The following is a 17,525-nucleotide window of genomic DNA, read 5'->3' as shown; positions in this document are numbered from 1 at the left end:
ATGAAGCGTAACAATAATTTTCGGAGCATACACACAAAAGCGCCTGCTGGGTGTCTATGGGGTGCCGTTTGTAAAAACGTTGTTACAATTTTTTAGCTGATACATTTTCAACATTTAGCTCACTTTCCTCACATTTAGCGCATTTTCCTCACATTTTAGAGAAAAATTCATGTAAAGCAACACGTTAAACGTAATTGTCAACAATATGTTCAAATGTAGCTACAAAATCCATGTTAGAAATTATATATAAATTTTATCTAAATATAAATGATATATCTAAATATAAATGTAAAAAAAAAATATAAATGTTAAATATAAATGTAAAATCTAAATCTTAAATTTATATCTAAATGTTAAATCTAAATGTTAAATCTTAATCTAAATGTTAAATGTTAACTCTAAATGTGTCCCCAAGTTTAAAGCTAAATATTTAGAAAATATTCAAATCCCCAAGGAAACCACGCCCGCTGCAGTGGCTTCAAATCGCGCTGCAAAGATCGCACGACAAAGGCAAGCAGGCATGTCCGGTTCTCTGGGAGTCCTACACATCGAACGGGTGGTTATTGCAGCTGTACGGGCTGCACTCCAGGGTGTAGCTCCCCCGGTCCAGTCCACAACAGCCATGGTAAGTTAAGTTGTTTTAATTTGAGTTCTTTATGCATACTGGACGAGGGGGTTAGCCACTGTTAGCTAACCCAGCCAGTTAGCTGTGTGACACATGCTAGCTGAAGTTTTGTTATCCACTCCACTGTGAGGACATTCTGTAGCCTAGTTTACTTAGTGGTTACCAGTGACAAAACTGACCACTAACCCTGCGTTCACACCAAAAGATGCAAAAAGATGCCGCGCAGCACGATCCCATTCAAAGTGAATGTAGAGACGCGTTGCGGGTTTGCTGCCGGACCACTTGCTGCCGAGAAAATCAGCAGCAAAATTTGATTTGCGGCGCGGCAAGATTTGATTTGCTATGGCAAGCCATCCCCGCCATAAAGCGGCATCATTTAGACGCGTATCACCTTCATTACGCCGTAAAATACGCCGTAAAATGTAGAAAAACTGCGTATTTTACGCCGTCATGCGCAAAAAAGCGCCGCTTTTTACGCCGCAATTTAAGCCTTTCAAGAGCGCGCGTAAAATACGCGCGTTTTGAACATCAAAACGCGCGTAAAATACGCGCGTTTTGAACATCAAAACGCGCGTAAAATACGGCGTTCCTCTAGTATGCTAATAATCTCCGCCCTTCTTTTATCTCAGCCAATGCATTTGAAGTGTTTGCGCCCAATCGCTGACCAAGACAAGCAGACCAAATCAGTTCAGCACAGATCTGCTTTGAGAATTTCTCCTCTCATTTGGCGTTAGTTGTAGCGTCATTCAGATATATATTTTAGTAAATGCAAATGCAACCGTGTGGTTCCCGTGGCACATTTGATAGAGACGCTCGACCTTTAGGCAGAAGGTTGTTGGATCGAATCCATTCATTACCTTACTTCTGCTTTTGTCAGATGGTCACGCTTTTATGATCGCAATGCTTTTTCGTCGGCAAGCCAGACCTCCTGTGTTAAGTTCCAAAGACAGTGCCTTTTTAGTCAGCCAGCCAGATCACCTTGGTGTCTTGTAACACGCTTTATAAGTTAATTATATTTAAATTATTATAGCCATCGAGCCTTTATTTTCGTGGAGTTATCGTTACATCCTCTCGTTCAATCGATATAAATACACAGTGGAAAGGAGTGAGAGGGAGCCACAGTTACAAAAGTGTCAAACAAGCTGTCCTCTAAATCACCATTTCCCTATAGGCCTATATGTTTTCATGCCGACAAATGGTTGAAATAAAGTAACGTTGTGACCCGGCGTTTATTAGACTTGTTAAATGCAGAAATGCTTGCTGGCAGTGTCTATTCAGTTTCAACACTCCAATTCCAAAATTATGTTTTCATGTCGTCAAATGCTCGAAATAAAGTCAGGTTGTGACTCGACATCTACTTGACTTATATACCTCGACGCAGGTCGAGGAAATGTTTGCTGGTTGGCGTGCCACTGCTTGGATAGGGAAAAACCTACCTTTGCCATGCGACTACTACATTGCTGTTACAACTGACTCGTTAGCCCCTAACCCCTAAGAAGTTAGAAAGCATTTATTTTAAGATTTAATTATTAACTATAGTGATATGTCAATTAAATATGATTTGTGTTAAAACTCGGTACATTAATGAAGTGAAATAGCACCATAGACCACCATCTAGAGTTCTAAATTAAAGCACATTACTTTAACTTCTGCCACATTGCACTCTCTCCCTACTAGCTTTAAACTTGGTGTGACTCATTCCCATAGATAGGGGTACTGATTGATAGAGGTTTTGGTATAGGCCTACTATGTTATGTTTCCAAGCTGATATTCACTTTGAAAACTGGTTCTCTTTAGGTAGAGATTTATTTTTTTATGTTCTAGTTGGCAAGACCAGCAGCATGAGGAGGGGCAAGGCCAGCAGCATGACACCCTCACTCAATCCACTCTGAACTTCACCCTTAACATTGACGGCTCCACCAAAATCCGTAACCTTGGAGTTATCCTGGACCCCACTCTCTCCTTCCTCCCCCATGTTAACCATATTACCAAAACTGCCTTTTTCCACCTCCGAAACATCGCCCGCCTCCGCCCCAACCTGTCAACTACCGCTGCTGTGATCACTCATCCACGCTTTCATTTCATCCAGGCTTGACTACTGTAATGGTCTTCTCTACGGCACCACCAACAAAGTCCTCAAAAAACTTCAATATGTCCAGAACTCAGCTGCAGGCCTCCTCACTGGTACCCGCTCCAGAGAACACATCACACTTGTCCTCCGTGAACTCCATTGGCTTCCAAATAAACAAAGAATCAACTACAAAATCTTACTCATCACCTACAAGGCCCTCAACAGCCTAGCCCCCCCCTACCTTGCCGACCTCCTCCATCACCACGCCCCCTCCCGATTCCTTAGGTCCAATTCTGCCAACCTGCTACAAGTTCCACGGACTGAGCGACGGACTTGGGGTGATCGGGCCTTCTCAGTTGCTGCCCCCACCCTTTGGAATTCACTCCCCTCCCACATCAAAGTCTCTCCAACCCTCTCTTCTTTCAAATCTGCCCTCAAAACACACCTTTTCACACTAGCCTTCCCCACCTAACTACCACCTTATTCTTCATGTTTAACCTCTATTTTTCTTTTATTCCTAGTCTGTCTTACATAGTTTTGATAGGGCAATATGTAAAGCGTCTTAGAATACCATATTAAGCGCTATATACATTTAATTTATTATTATTTATTATTAACATTTAAGTAAGATGTACCTTGGGGTCTCTTATCCATCAAAGGGGCTCGCAAAGGACGCATACGCTTCCACCTGTGGCTCCAGCCCTACAGGAAATGACTCAGCAAGTGCTCCATCTCGTTGCACCTCACCCAGCTGCTCGCTTGCAAGATTTTGGCCTGGAGTTCTTCCCAGACCTACACCCTAGCCATCCAACATGCATATCTGAGAATCAGGCCTCTCTTTAATAATGACAAAAAGTTATGAGAGAAATAGACATTAACTTTTTGTTATCTCATAAGCGGCGTGGTGCCGGCTCCTTTTGACCTTTTGACCCCAGACTTCAAAAACGTGGCCACAGGCCAGCGGTGTCTACAGAACTTAAGCCACAAATATACACCTCCATCCCACAAAAAATTAGGACTAGAAACTAAAAACGAAATATAACTGAATATAACTATAAATATAAATAAAACTAGAAACGAACCTCTCTCCTCACTAGAAACATGTCTTATATACATTTACTGTACTGTTGGAGGTCACGCCCCTTTTCGAGATAGCTAGGGATACTAAAATGTTTAAACACATTTCCCGGGAACCCGAGAACGACATATCCGAGATTTGGAGTTCTAGCCCTTAGAGAAAAAAAGTTTTCCCAAATGGAGTGTCATTTGGACAAAGCCCCTCAGAAGTGTTACCTGCAAGACCTAATGGTTCAGAATGTGGTGGAAAAACAGTTTTTTGAGATAAGAAGGTCCTATCGCCCTAAAATTTTAATACCTTATTCTAGGGCCTAACTGGGACGCCCGCACCGAAACTTGGCCCGGTTGGACTCCGAGGGCAGGAAGGGGGGGCCCTTCCTGCCCGAAACTTGGCCCGGGCAGACCGCGAGGGCAGGCCCATTTACCCAACTCTGCAAACGCACTTAAACAGAGTAAAGTACCGGCAGCCTGTGACAAGTGCCGGTACGCAAGAAAAAGGGCAGGGACGCCAAAGGGTAAAATGTAGAAGTGCCGGCGAGTAGGCTACCGGCCCACTTCGAGCACTGGTCCTACCAGAATCTCGTACTTCATGTGATTTGTACAGTGTCTGGACCATGGAGCTATTATAGAATTGACAGCGGATTCCAAAATGGCCCATTCATTCCTATAAAAACTGTGCAATGTCGCACGGTAGAAGCCATAAATATATATTACAGTTTTTGTCTTTTGTACATTTCTCAGATCAGAATTGAAATTTGCAAAAAAGTAAGTGCATTTCTCAAAATAATTCGTACAAATAGCAAAACACCATGGATTTCATGCAAAAGCAAGTCTCTTGCTCAAAATCCATAGTTAGTTTCTCAAAAGTAAATATCTGTGTCGATGAACATGTCAGTGTCATCAAAATGACAATTCCTTGTGTCATGTCTACGGATAAGACAGTCAAATTGCTTAGTCATGTTGTCAATATAACCTACTCTGGAAGGATGTTCTGATGAAAACCATGGCTAAAGTTTTGAAGACAATTATTGTAAATTGTAAGTTACACCTTAGTGTATGTGGGAGATTGATTGCAAGAGACTGGACAAGATTCACATTTACGCTTTGACTGTTTGTACTGTAATTTGTTGACAGACCCTGTCATTGCTAGAAATGTGAACATAGGAAAATCTCCTTAGGGTAAACTGTACATGCATTGCTGTCGGAATTACAGTGCAGTCATCCTACAACTCCTGACGTTCCTGTCTGTTGGGCCACAAATTCTCAGACAATTTACTGTAACATTGTGTTGTGCTCCAGCTATATATATACTTGCCAGTTCATTGTTCAGGAGATGCACCTTTGAGCTATTGGTTGATCATTGGTTGATCTAACACTTCACACATTTCCCTTCTTTAGAGTCAAGATTCACCTGGTAGCAATTGACCAATTCAGGACAGATTTAGAAAAAATAACAAAAAATAGAGTCTAACGCCAGTATATAAAAATGTATAGAAATATGCTTGACATATTATGACAACTTGTTCAACCATTTTGCATGTAAAGACTTATGCAATGAACTAATACCTAAATGTTGTGGGGGTGAGACTATTCCATAGAGACCATTACAATACATTTTGATCAACATGACATAAGCAATTGATAATGTAGGAAAGAGTGCATGGATGTACCAAAGCATTTGCAACGTGTTCAAATAAATGAGAAAGTGTTTTTTTCATGTGCACAAGTGACACACTGATGTGAAGATTGAACCGGTAGTTTTGAGAATTTCAATTCTGATCTGAGAAATGAACCAAAGCGACTGAGAAAAACTGTATTATAGGCTGTAAACCGTGCGTGAAGATTTCATCAGATGACTGACTGGCTTCAACGTCATTGAACTCAGCGACTCCCTCTGTTCGCTTATTGGACGCAGAAACTTTGACGGAGGAAACACACTCTCCCGCCACATTTGGGTCTATTTAAAGGCGTTTGACGGTTTAAAAAAATCATTCAAGATGTCGGAGAGGCCAGCAAGAATCCGGCACCGGATGACAGAGCTGCGAGATAGGTTGAATGCACATATAAACCGAATTTTAACTGAAGTCGAGGCAGAGGGATCTTCGGTCATGGACAGGTAAGGTATTTTCGTGTATTAGCCTACACGATGGACTAAGCGTAAACATTTTGTTACCGTTTCTTTCGTCACGATGTAGCATTCGAGGCTTTAGCCCCGGATATTTTGGGAATATCCCCGGATCGCTGTGCCGTCAAATAAATACAAAAACATAATGATGAAAAAAGGCGTTATAGTTGATTTGCCTCGACTGTTTTATTAGCAGGCTAGTATTGCCCGTTGCCACGTGCTAGCATAGTACGGGCAAACTGGATCTAGAAGGACTGAATGAAATGTTCTTGTTTCTATTTTCATTTTCATAAAGGCATACAAACATACTCTTTACATTTTGGATGTAGACTACAGGGCTTTAGGCAGGAGCCAGGTGCCAGGTCAGTGCCCAGAAGGAGGCGAGGCACCAGGACAGGAAGGCCCCGACAAATAACCCTTAAAGTCGCAGTCCTAAGAAGTGACATTACTTCTGTGAGGCATAGAAATGGTAAGTCGATAGCTTTTTTTTGGCAGAGGTAGTTTGGATGAATACGATTTTTTGATTACAGCCAGTTACACCCTTATAACGATTTATTTGGAGCCATACATACAGAGGTAATGGGGACCTATTATGCTTTTTCGACTTTTATGACCTATAAACGTTGTTATAATGATTGATAGTCATGTTTAACCATACTAAAGTGTCAAATAATGACGTACATGCATTTCGACCCCTGCTTACAGTCTGGGGTTGCTGTGCAGAGCGCTAAACACTCGGGACAACGATTCCGATTCACTTGTTCACATTTTCGGGAAACATCTACGTAGACGTACACCTGCCACGCCCCCATATGCCTGGTCAAATCTGCCAGCGCTCGCGCTCCAAGTAATGTAACCAATAACAACAGAGTTGGGTTGGCAGGAGGGGGCGGAGAAGGACGAAACGGAGCGTTGACAGAGAATGCTGAAAGCGCCCAGATGAGAGGAAGAGTTTCCCGAAAATCTAGATTGTTCTTTGTGTATGGTTAAACATGACTCAATCATTATACCAACGTTTATAGTTCATAAAAGTCGAAAAGCATAATAGATCCCCTTAAGGTAACGGATGGAGTGTGGTCATGTAGACTTTAGATTTCCCATCGTATTGGGCTTCATGTAAGCTCTTGAGACATGTCTTTGTCTGTTCATAGATGCCACAGCGCCCGTTAGGGTTGTGGTGGCCCTGGACCTCACACCCCAGCAGTTCCATCAGATACTCCGGGACAACATTACTGGGGTATGTTCTAGCTATTCAATTAGCTATTTTAACACTAGAACAGCCGTCATAAAAAGTAAATCGTTAGGCCTAATTTCTTTGATATAAAGGAAATCACAAAAATAAGCCAACGGCAAGAATTAAAGACATACCCAGGACGTGAACTCGGGTCCCCCGTATTGCAGAGCAGATTCTACACCACTCAGCCAACTGCAGTTTCTTAAATTTGATGGAATACATATATTTGTTGAGAAAATATCCACGATAACAATATAGGCCTATCTCAATTAATTTAATTACTTTATTTTTTATATCATTTAATCTTAAACCCTTTGGGAAAATATAGGCTGTTTGTATTTCATATATGTACATTTATGACAAAATCGTGAGGACTAGGCTTGTGACACACACATGTGGCGCTCGAGCGGTAATAGCTCATTGGCGCCACCTAGTGATCATTAAGTGCAAATGCACAGCCTCTCATACAAATGATTTAGGGGTCATTTGACCCCTCTTGTGGCGCTAGTAGTAAGTAGAAATGGCCCGGCGTTCCTAGTGTTAAGTGTAATTGCCTAACACCAATATGCAATGGTATTTCCAAAAACGACCGTTTTAATAGTGACATAGGCCTACAACAGATGGTGTACGTGTTTTCCTCTTATCTGCTTTATAAATTGTAAGGATTTCTCACAGGTGCCTGAGGAATTTGAACTTTGCCGGGTAAATGGACAGCGGGAGGTGGTGCCCCTTACAGAGCAGTGCCCAATGGACATACATACCCACCAGGCACTGCAACGGTCCAATTTATATCTTCGGCCAAAGGTCAGCTAATATGTTTACATTTTGTATTATGTAATGTAATATGTCGTGCTATAAATTAATGCTGTTAATTTCCTTTAGAATTCCACCAGTGAGGAACTCACAATGAGGCAAGTGTTTTTTTCTTGTTGTGGCCTACTTCACATTGTTTTTAAGTTGTCCCGTTTGTCTCTGGTAATAAGGTTATATTCTGACTCATGACTAATTGCTCTACAGCAACCCCACCACCACAGAAAACGTCGTGCCACCCGGACCTATGACAAAGTAAGGGGTATTTGTGGAACTATAACTTGCAACATGGGCAAGGCAATGTCTTGGAATTAATATCTAAAAGCAGAAATGTTATTTTTGGTTTCTTAGTCCTGCCCCTGAGGATGAATTATCCCCTGCCATCCCTGAGATCCAGCCTGGGGTATCAGTGAGGTAAATCACTTGTTTTTCAAGAAAGCCATCCTAGAGATAGCTATGGATTTGATTAATTTTATACTCGCTGGGTTTTGAGTCTGTTACTGTTATATTTAGATTTGTTTTATTATTGTGTCATGCATTAGCGTGCTTATAGGACATATAAGGACTATATAAGGGCTTATAGGACACCATTATAAAACATAGACCGACCTAAAACCAAAAGTAGATGCTAAACAATATTAACATTAACGATATAAACCATCCTCACGGTTCATGCTGGCTTTAGTAACAAAAGATGCTAACGTATAAACATTGAAGGTAAACAAAGATTCCATCCTGATCATCATTACTCCAGAATATTTCAGGGTTTTGTGCCAACAGTTCATTTACAAAAGGTACTCTTTAGTTCATCGTAGAAGGGACAGTATAAAAGAAAATGAGATTCATTGTCCACTTCTTGACAATCACAAATTTCACAAAGTCTGTTCCTCTTGGATATTTTTAAATCTGCCGACCTCTATAACTTTACTTTTCCCCCTTCCATAGCAATGCATCTTCAGTCGGTGGAGAACATGAGGCTTTGCTAAGGCAAGTGATTGTAATTCCATTCTAACGTCTTGTAATGGCATACACATAAATGAAGCCTTGAGTCTTTGTGTTGGTTGTCATTATCATTGGCTACATACTACACAGAAAGATACTTGATGATGTAAAGGGAAATGGGTAAAATGACTTTTTGGAGAATCCTACTTTTTGAGAATACCATTGTCCCAATCGGTCCCAAACTCCCCATTGCCACCACCTACAGTTATATTTCGTTTTTAGTATTGCTTTATTTACAGATATAACATGATGCACATAAAGTTACAATTTGTGTTTAATCCATAGCCTTCCAAAAATACATTGTGCTGTCTGATGCCTTGTGTGTTTGTCACCATGAGAATGTCCTTGACATTTGTCTATGCATGAATCATTTCCCTTATTTAGAGAGGATGTCATCACATTGACATCAGATGAGGAGTTGGAGGAAGTCCTGCTTGGATCCCCCAACAGGAGTGATCCTGATGTAAGCACATAAACCTGCATGTTGTCTTATTTTACAATGTCAAATATTTTGTTGTGTTAATATACAATGTGAGATTTTTTTTTGTTGTGTTAATATACAATGTAAAATTGTTATTTCTTGTGAAACTTAAAATGCTTGATTCCATTATAGGACAATGTGGACATCAAGGCGATTCTCAACTCATTTAGACAGGACAACTTGGAGACAGGCAGCACCTTCACTGTGATTGCCAGGAGGAGATATGTCTTGAGAAGTGCCTGTGCTGCACTCTCCAAGACGTACTTTGGCTGGCACAAAGAGCCCTCAGTTGAATTTGTCTCTGAGATGGCAGCCGACTACGGCGGGCCTAGGAGGGAGTTTTTTAGGTGAGCAATAACTATTGATTTTACCATGTGCCTTGGTTAGTTTCCTGAATCCTGTTCCTTGTCATTTGGTCATTTTGCATGTTTGTCACAATCTGTTCCTGTAAAGTTTTGTCTGGATTCACAAGCTAAATTTGACCTGCACTTGGTTCCTATCTGCCAGATCGTGTCAATCACCTTATCATGTATGCTATTCGAAACAAATTTCCCTTAACATTTTGTGACAGGTTGCTGATGCTCGAGGTCCAGAGCTCCCTGGGGATCTTTTTTTTCATACGATCTTCAAGCCCTGGACCAGAATAAGTTCTATACGGCGGGAAAACTTACGGCCTGGTCCATTATCCACAATGGACCAGGCCTCCGTTGTCTCAATAATTCCCTGTTTGCACTCATGTGCAACCAGGAGGTGGACCTCACAAATTTGGACCTTGGGCTTCTCCCAATTGAGAGTGATGACCAGAGCAAGATAGACCAGGTAACACTAAGAGTATTACTTCAGGTGTGTTACAACCTCTAAAAACAAAGTGCAATGCCGTTTATGTATGACTCTTAGCATTTATTAAGGATGCACATTTAAAATTATAGTGCTACATGAAAAAACAAGAAGATAACCAAATAATCTGGAATTCACAATGCTCACCCATAATGTCAATCTCACTTTGTAAAGATTAAGACCTGCAGCACAGAGGAGGACCTGGCGACCCTAAAACAGGTGTGTGGGGACTGGATTGCTGGCTGTGGTGTACCAACAGTCTACACGGCCAACCTCCAGGATCTCCCACGAGTCCTTAACCGAGTTGTGGCGCATTTCATTTTTCATCGGTAAGATAGTTTTACTTTGTGCAAAATTATAGACCTTTTTCATTATTGGGAGGTGATGGCCTGTATATACCGTACTTCCCTGAAAGGGTTTGTTGGTTTGGCCTGCATGTATTACTTCTATAACTTTGTTCAGGAAAATTGAAGTTTGTGTACATGAGTGTGTGAAACAAGAGTTATGAATAACTAATTTCCACAGAGAGCGAGACCATGTCTTTGTATTTTCTAAGCTTTTTCAGTTCACTCTTGAGACCTCATGGAGTAATGTACAAACTGTAAATGCAAACTGTTTACAAATCAAAGTCGTTGTAATATTACTAGTGCTGTCAAGCGATTAAAATATTGAATCGCATTAATGTCATAGTTAACTCACAATTAATCGCAAATCTTTTTTCTATGCTAAATATCCCTTGATTTCTTTGTCCCATTAATTGTTCTCATTTTAATGCTCTTATCAACATGGAGAAGTGCATCGGCTTGCCTTGTGCAAATGTTTTTTTATTGATAACATCATTGGCATAAACTGATCAAAACAGGACGATACAAAAAAAAAGCCTATAGTGCAATTAAACGATGAACATACAAACATACTGCCTTGAACGTAGCAGCTAAAAAGAAAAAAATAATTATTAAAATAATAATTTGCGTTAATCGCGCGATAAAAAAAATTAACGCCGTTAAAATTGGTTTGCGTTAACGCCGTTATTAACGCGTTTAACTGACAGCACTAATAATTACATGACCTGGCATGATTCGAAAATTAACTGGCTAACCATTTATTCAACAGAGTCGCAAGCATGATCCAGCAATTTACTGCTGGCATGAATTCTTGTGGCCGATTCTGGGACCTGGTCAAGTCCTACTGGAGGCAGTTTGTTCCTGTCTTCACCCACACTGGGGAAAAACTCACCCGGCACAAACTGCTGTCGCTTTTTATCAAAGCAAGGAGCGAGGAAGGAAGCAACAGGTGGGAGATGGAGGAAAGCACCCTCTACCTATTTGAGGACTGGCTGTTGGCCATTGAAGGTGCGTGGTATTGTAAAATTCTGAATTACTTTTTGGCATTGTAATTCATCATTCCATTGACAGACTATGCCTATTAGTCTGGGTCTGATGCTTTCCTGACTTTGATCTTGACTCTTCTTGACAAATTGCGTTTAAATGAGGAGAGGATTAGTTGCCAGAGGTTTGTAATAGTAGTAATTAGTCTTTGAGGAGGAGCGTGATGGTCTGTTTCAAACTAGCTCTTGGCTGCCTTCATCATCCTATAGAGCTGTAAATACATTTTTGTATAGATAGTTGGCTCCTGCATCATGTTTGAATTTCATATCAAGGTCCAATTATGTCTTGCTTGAGAAATTCTACATAATATACATATCTAACAATCGTAATATGAATGCAACATGGTTTAATGTAGCCTGATTTACTCATACATTATAGAGACTTAAGATCCTAATCTAAGATGACTTTGTTTAATTACTTTAAACTGATGTCTGCAGAGGGTGTTGTGGATTTCAAATTTGAAGAACTGCTGATTTTCCTCACCGGAGCAGACTGCCTCCCCCCGCTTGGATTTCCAGACCGTTGCTCGATCAATTTTTATGATCAGGAGCCAGGTGTAAAACGCATCCCCTTTGCCTCCACCTGCAGCCTCTCTCTGTTTCTCCCCAGGGGTATGGAATGCGAAACGGAGTTCCGGGATTTAATGTGTCTTGCACTGAGGGGGTCATTGGGTTTTGGGAAAATTTAGCTTTTTAGTTTAGTCTTTTTGTCTGTTTTTGTTCTTTAAAAACAAAAATAATCTGTTTATTTAAAAATAATAATATATATTTGCTCACCCTTTTTCCTTGTTCTTTCATGGGTAGTGGCTTAGTTTCTACATTGTGTTCATAAGTTATTGTGTCTTACTTTTAGCTTGTAGTTTCTCATGTGTTTCTATGTGTTCTTCCTGTCATTTTCTTTGATAACCATGTGTTTGTTTACCTTGTTTTCATTCCCCTTGTGTTCAGTTCCTGGTTTTCATATATAAATTATTTTATAAATCAGTTTGTCATGTTGTCCCAATTTGTCTATTACAATGGCAAAAACATTCTTAAAAAGGTAATGAAGGTGCCTGGCAGCACACTGCCCAAGTAAATAATATTAGAACTACCCTTGCAGACCAACTCCATTCTTCTATCAGTGCATTAATGTTTGATACTGTTCATGGAACTAACATGATCAAAATGTGAGGGAGTTGACCATGTTGATGTTCGAAGGCAATAAGAGGCTGGGGAACATAGGATCATTTTTTTTTTTTTAAAAGGGTCCCATGTTCCCCGCATTTCCCAAAAAGGGTCCTATGTTCTAATGTTCCCCGATATGTATGTTCCCCGGTCTGTTACTTTTTCCAACATTACTGCCAAATTCCGGCGGAGATAACCACCATTGCATGTCTAGCTTTTGTGGAAGAGGGAGGGACGTTGGGGAACCCGACGCATTCTTTTCATAATATTGTAAGGAACACGGAAGAGGCAGTGAATGAAGTATTGATTAGACAGATTTATTACAGGCCTACCTAATAAACCGTTGGAACACACAAGACCGGAAACCATAGCAACGCAGGTAAACAAAATCCGAGAAACCCAATCCCTACGAGAGCTCCCCGCCCTACGGCCATCCGGAGGCGAGATTATAATAGCATATTATATATATATTTATTTATACTATATAGAGCTCCGGGAGTCGCAAACGGCAACAATCACTTTCTCCTCCATGCTGCAGTTCACCCCGGCCTGCGCTGCACTGAGTTGGCCGGTTGAACGCTGATTGGCTGTTACACATTTCATTCAGTGGCCACGCTGTTGAACGCTGGTTGGCTGTCATCACGCGAATGCCGCGTCAGAGTTTAAATATTTTTAAAGATTGAGAGATTCATGGACATAATAAAGGACTGCGAGATTGCGGGGAACATAGGACCCTTTTCCCAGAAAAGGGTCCTATGTATCCGCCACAGTGGGGAGCATAGGACCCTTTTTCAGAAAAAGGGTCCTATGCTCCCCGGTATATATTGATACAGGGGAACATAGGACTCTTTTGAAAAAACGGGGAACATAGGACCCGGGGAACAGAGGGATGACCCCCTATGGTGCTAGACGGCCCTAATAGTCTGATTTACATAGGCCAAACGATGGCCATTAATAAACAATGCAGGGGGGGGCAGACACTTATTGGAATTCAATTTACACATGTAAAGTAGGAGGTGTTATTCTGATGACCATCGAAAGGGCGTTACCTGCTCGGCCAATTATATAGAGTAGCATTTTTGGGGTTAGGGTTAGTGAAGGACTACCGCTGGAGACACCCACAACAGATAATAATGGCTCGGAGAACGTTGCTCTTGCGTTGCAGGAATATTCTCAACGACTCCATTCGACGTCTCCTGATGGACGGGCCTCATGTAGGCGAACATCAATCAGCATTACGCAGGTATTTTTTCTCAGATCTTTCATATTGTTGGCTGACATCTTCCTATTTGACCCCTGATGTGCGGAGAACTTACTGTCGACTTAAGGAAATTAGAGTGATGCCGTTCTGCGTAGTAAGAAGTCGTTTAAGTTATCAAGGGGGGGGGGGGGGGTCCACATTGCTCTCTTTTGGGGAAATCTTTCCGCCTTTTCCTTTGATGCGTTTCAGTAATATCTCCTTAAATATGGACTCATTGCAAAACAAATCGAGCTGTAGAAACGCTGTAGTAGGCCATATTGATGGTGCTGGTTCTCCACCGTCTCTCCACTGCGCAAGATGGATGCCTTCAGGCATCCATCTTGCGTGCTGTATGCAAACGTTTAGTCGAGGTGAGATGGCAGTTGTTAAACCTTTTAGATTTAGCAGAAATACTTTTTTAATGTAAATTTATCAAGGGGCTGTATTTAAAAAATAATCTGGCTGGTGGTCATGGTCAAGTCAACCTAACTTTTGCTTTATTTTCTAAGGTTGGAGATAATGCAGAGGAGCCTGCAGTGGGCAAGGGGAAATTTGATTAATGTCCAAGATGCTGACCAAATTCTCAGCGACCTAGCAGAATTGTTAGAAGAAATCCGAATGGCTGGTAATCAAGGAGGGCAAGGTATTATATCATTTGTCTTACATGATTGTAACACATGAACCGTGAACAGTTTACCTATTTTTGCTCCTCCTGATAATGACCTAGGATATGTTAAATGAAACATGTGAAAACCCAAGACCAAAACACACTGACCTCAAAAATATCCTGTAACAAATTACAAAAGCAATGAGCAACGATGAGCAACCAGCAAGGATTGTTAGGTTGATTATTGTAGGCCTATGTACTTAGGAAATCGTGGAGATATACGTATTGTATATAAAATATTCTCCCAAATAGGGATAAGACTAATTTTCCTGTTTTTGCAGTTGGTTCTGGTTACCACGCCCAGTTGGTTCAGGGAGGAAGGAGAGGAGCACCTACTTTTTCCATCACTCGGCAACAGCTGTTGTTTCTGAGGTCTTGTGGCTTCAACATACCTCAGATGGCTGGTGTTCTTAATGTGTCCGAACGTACTGTTCAACGACGTTTGAGGCAAGTGGCTAAATCATGTTTAATTTGTTTTTGCTCTGTCATTATGTGATGGAGCTTTCCATCAATGCATTATAATTTGTATATGTATCATACATATACCCACACAGACATACACACTATAAAACAATCAATATTGATTGATAATGTGCTAAACATATTTTTTTCCTTCTATTAACAGAGTGTTAAACCTGCGCCAGACATTTTCAACTATGCCCGAATCGGATCTGGATGACCTAGTCACGGAGCTGGTTTCTGGCAATGACTTGGTGGGTCCTGAGTCAGTACGAGCGGCGCTGCGTGCAAGGGGACTCCGCGTCCAACGTAGAAGGGTGCGAGAAAGTATGCTGCGCACAAACCCTGGGGCAGCTGCACTTAGATCCTTACTGCAGAGACCAGAGAGAAGGACCTACCAAGTACAAGGTCCTAACTCTTTGTGGCACATTGATGGTAACCACAAGTTGATAAGGTATTTACCATTTCTAAACTCTGTTATTACATCAGATATTTGCACTTGCAATATATTATGTCAGTGGCTGCGTTGTCATTTATATTAAGTATGTTTTTGTAGGTGGAGGATGGTCATCCATGGAGGGATAGATGGCTACAGTCGCTTGGTTGTTTTCCTCCGTGCCTCCTCCAACAACCGCAGCAGCACAGTGTTGGAAAGCTTTGTCAATGCTGTGGATCGCTATGGTGTGCCCTCCAGGGTCAGGACTGACAAAGGAGGAGAAAACAGTTCTGTGTGCCTCATGATGAACCTCTTCCGAGGTTTTAGACGAGGCAGCGCCATTCAAGGGAGGAGCGTACACAACCAACGCATAGAGAGGCTCTGGGGGGATCTCTGGCGTGGACTCACAAACGTGTACCACAGCCTATTTCACTTTTTGGAGAGTGAGGGCATAATTAACCCTGACAGTGATATGCATCTCTGGGCTCTCCATTATGTGTATCTTCCAAGGCTGAACAGAGATTTAGCCGACTTTGTCCATCAGTGGAATCACCATGGGCTAAGGACGGAAGGTCACATGAGTCCATTGCAGATCTTTGTTCAAGGGTGTCTCCAGCAGCAGGGAAGAAGTTCATCTGCCATGCAGTACATTTTTGGAGGAACTGCTGCTGGCCCTGCCCCTCCTCATGCTGCTGGCCCTGCCCCTCCTCATGCTGCTGGCCTTGCCCCTCCTCATGCTGCTGGCCCTGCCCCTCCTCATGCTGCTGGCCCTGCCCCACCTCATGCTGCTGGCCCTGCCCCTCCTCATGCTGCTGGCCTTGCCCCTCCTCATGCTGCTGGCCCCGCCCCTCCTCATGCTGCTGGCCTTGCCCCTCCTCATGCTGCTGGCCCTGCCCCTCCTCATGCTGCTGGCCTTGCCCCTCCTCATGCTGCTGGCCTTGCCCCTCCTCATGCTGCTGCTGCCCCTGCTGCTGCTGCAACTGATGAAGAAGTTGCATTGCTAGTAGACTGGCAAGAGAGGGTAACTGTGCCTCATATCGACTATCCTTTGGAAGAAGCAGTGATGGAGCACATTCAGGCACAGTTTGACCCTCTCAGTGGCCCCAGGGGAGAACATGGAATGCTAATAATCCGTGGCCTGATATCCTTTATAGACTCCTTGTGATAGAAGAAAGACTTGCTTCTTAACCACAAGGACCATATAAATAAAAATGGAATCAAATGAAAGCTTCTGAATTAATATTTTTTTGTACAGTTTAAGAGAAAACAACTAGAACATAAAAAAATAAATCTCTACATAAAGAACCAGTTTTCAAAGTGAATATCAGCTTGGAAACATAACATGGTAGGCCTATACCAAAACCTCTATCAATCAGTATCCCTATCTAGGGGAATGAGTCACACCAAGTTTAAAGCTTGTAGGGAGAGAGTGCAATGTGGCAGAAGTTAAAGTAATGTGCGTTAATTTAGAACTCTAGATGGTGGTCTATGGTGCTATTTCACTTCATTAATGTACCGAGTTTTAACACAAATCATATTTAATTGACATATCACTATAGTTAATAATTAAATCTTAATATAAATGCTTTCTAACTTCTTAGGGGTTAGGGGCTAACGAGTCAGTTGTAACAGCAATGAAGTAGTCGTATGGCAAAGGTAGGTTTTTCCCTATCCAAGCAGTGGCACGCCAACCAGCAAACATTTCCTCGACCTGCGTCGAGGTGTATAAGTCAAGTAGATGTCGAGTCACAACCTGACTTTATTTCGAGCATTTGACGACATGAAAACATAATTTTGGAATTGGAGTGTTGAAACTGAATAGACACTGCCAGCAAGCATTTCTGCATTTAACAAGTCTAATAAACGCCGGGTCACAACGTTACTTTATTTCAACCATTTGTCGGCATGAA

The 17,525-nt window shown here is 41.8% G+C and overlaps 2 long non-coding RNA genes across 2 annotated transcripts; both read left to right on the top strand.

Annotated features, from left to right (window-relative positions):
* Nucleotides 1-7,091: 7,091 nt before the first annotated feature.
* Nucleotides 7,092-9,125, top strand: LOC130393848 (uncharacterized). The gene is made up of 4 exons (XR_008897170.1): nucleotides 7,092-7,135; nucleotides 7,808-8,197; nucleotides 8,294-8,356; nucleotides 8,888-9,125. It is a non-coding gene; the product is annotated as an uncharacterized LOC130393848 (long non-coding RNA).
* A 4,570-nt stretch (nucleotides 9,126-13,695) lies between these two features.
* Nucleotides 13,696-16,105, top strand: LOC130393846 (uncharacterized). The gene is made up of 4 exons (XR_008897167.1): nucleotides 13,696-14,056; nucleotides 14,563-14,696; nucleotides 15,002-15,633; nucleotides 15,736-16,105. It is a non-coding gene; the product is annotated as an uncharacterized LOC130393846 (long non-coding RNA).
* Nucleotides 16,106-17,525: the final 1,420 nt, after the last annotated feature.

This window comes from Gadus chalcogrammus, chromosome 12 (assembly GCF_026213295.1).
Source record: "Gadus chalcogrammus isolate NIFS_2021 chromosome 12, NIFS_Gcha_1.0, whole genome shotgun sequence".
In the NCBI taxonomy this organism is placed as follows: domain Eukaryota; kingdom Metazoa; phylum Chordata; class Actinopteri; order Gadiformes; family Gadidae; genus Gadus; species Gadus chalcogrammus.
The sequence above is the reverse complement of the archived record's forward strand: the minus strand, read 5'-3'. Positions and strand labels throughout refer to the sequence as shown.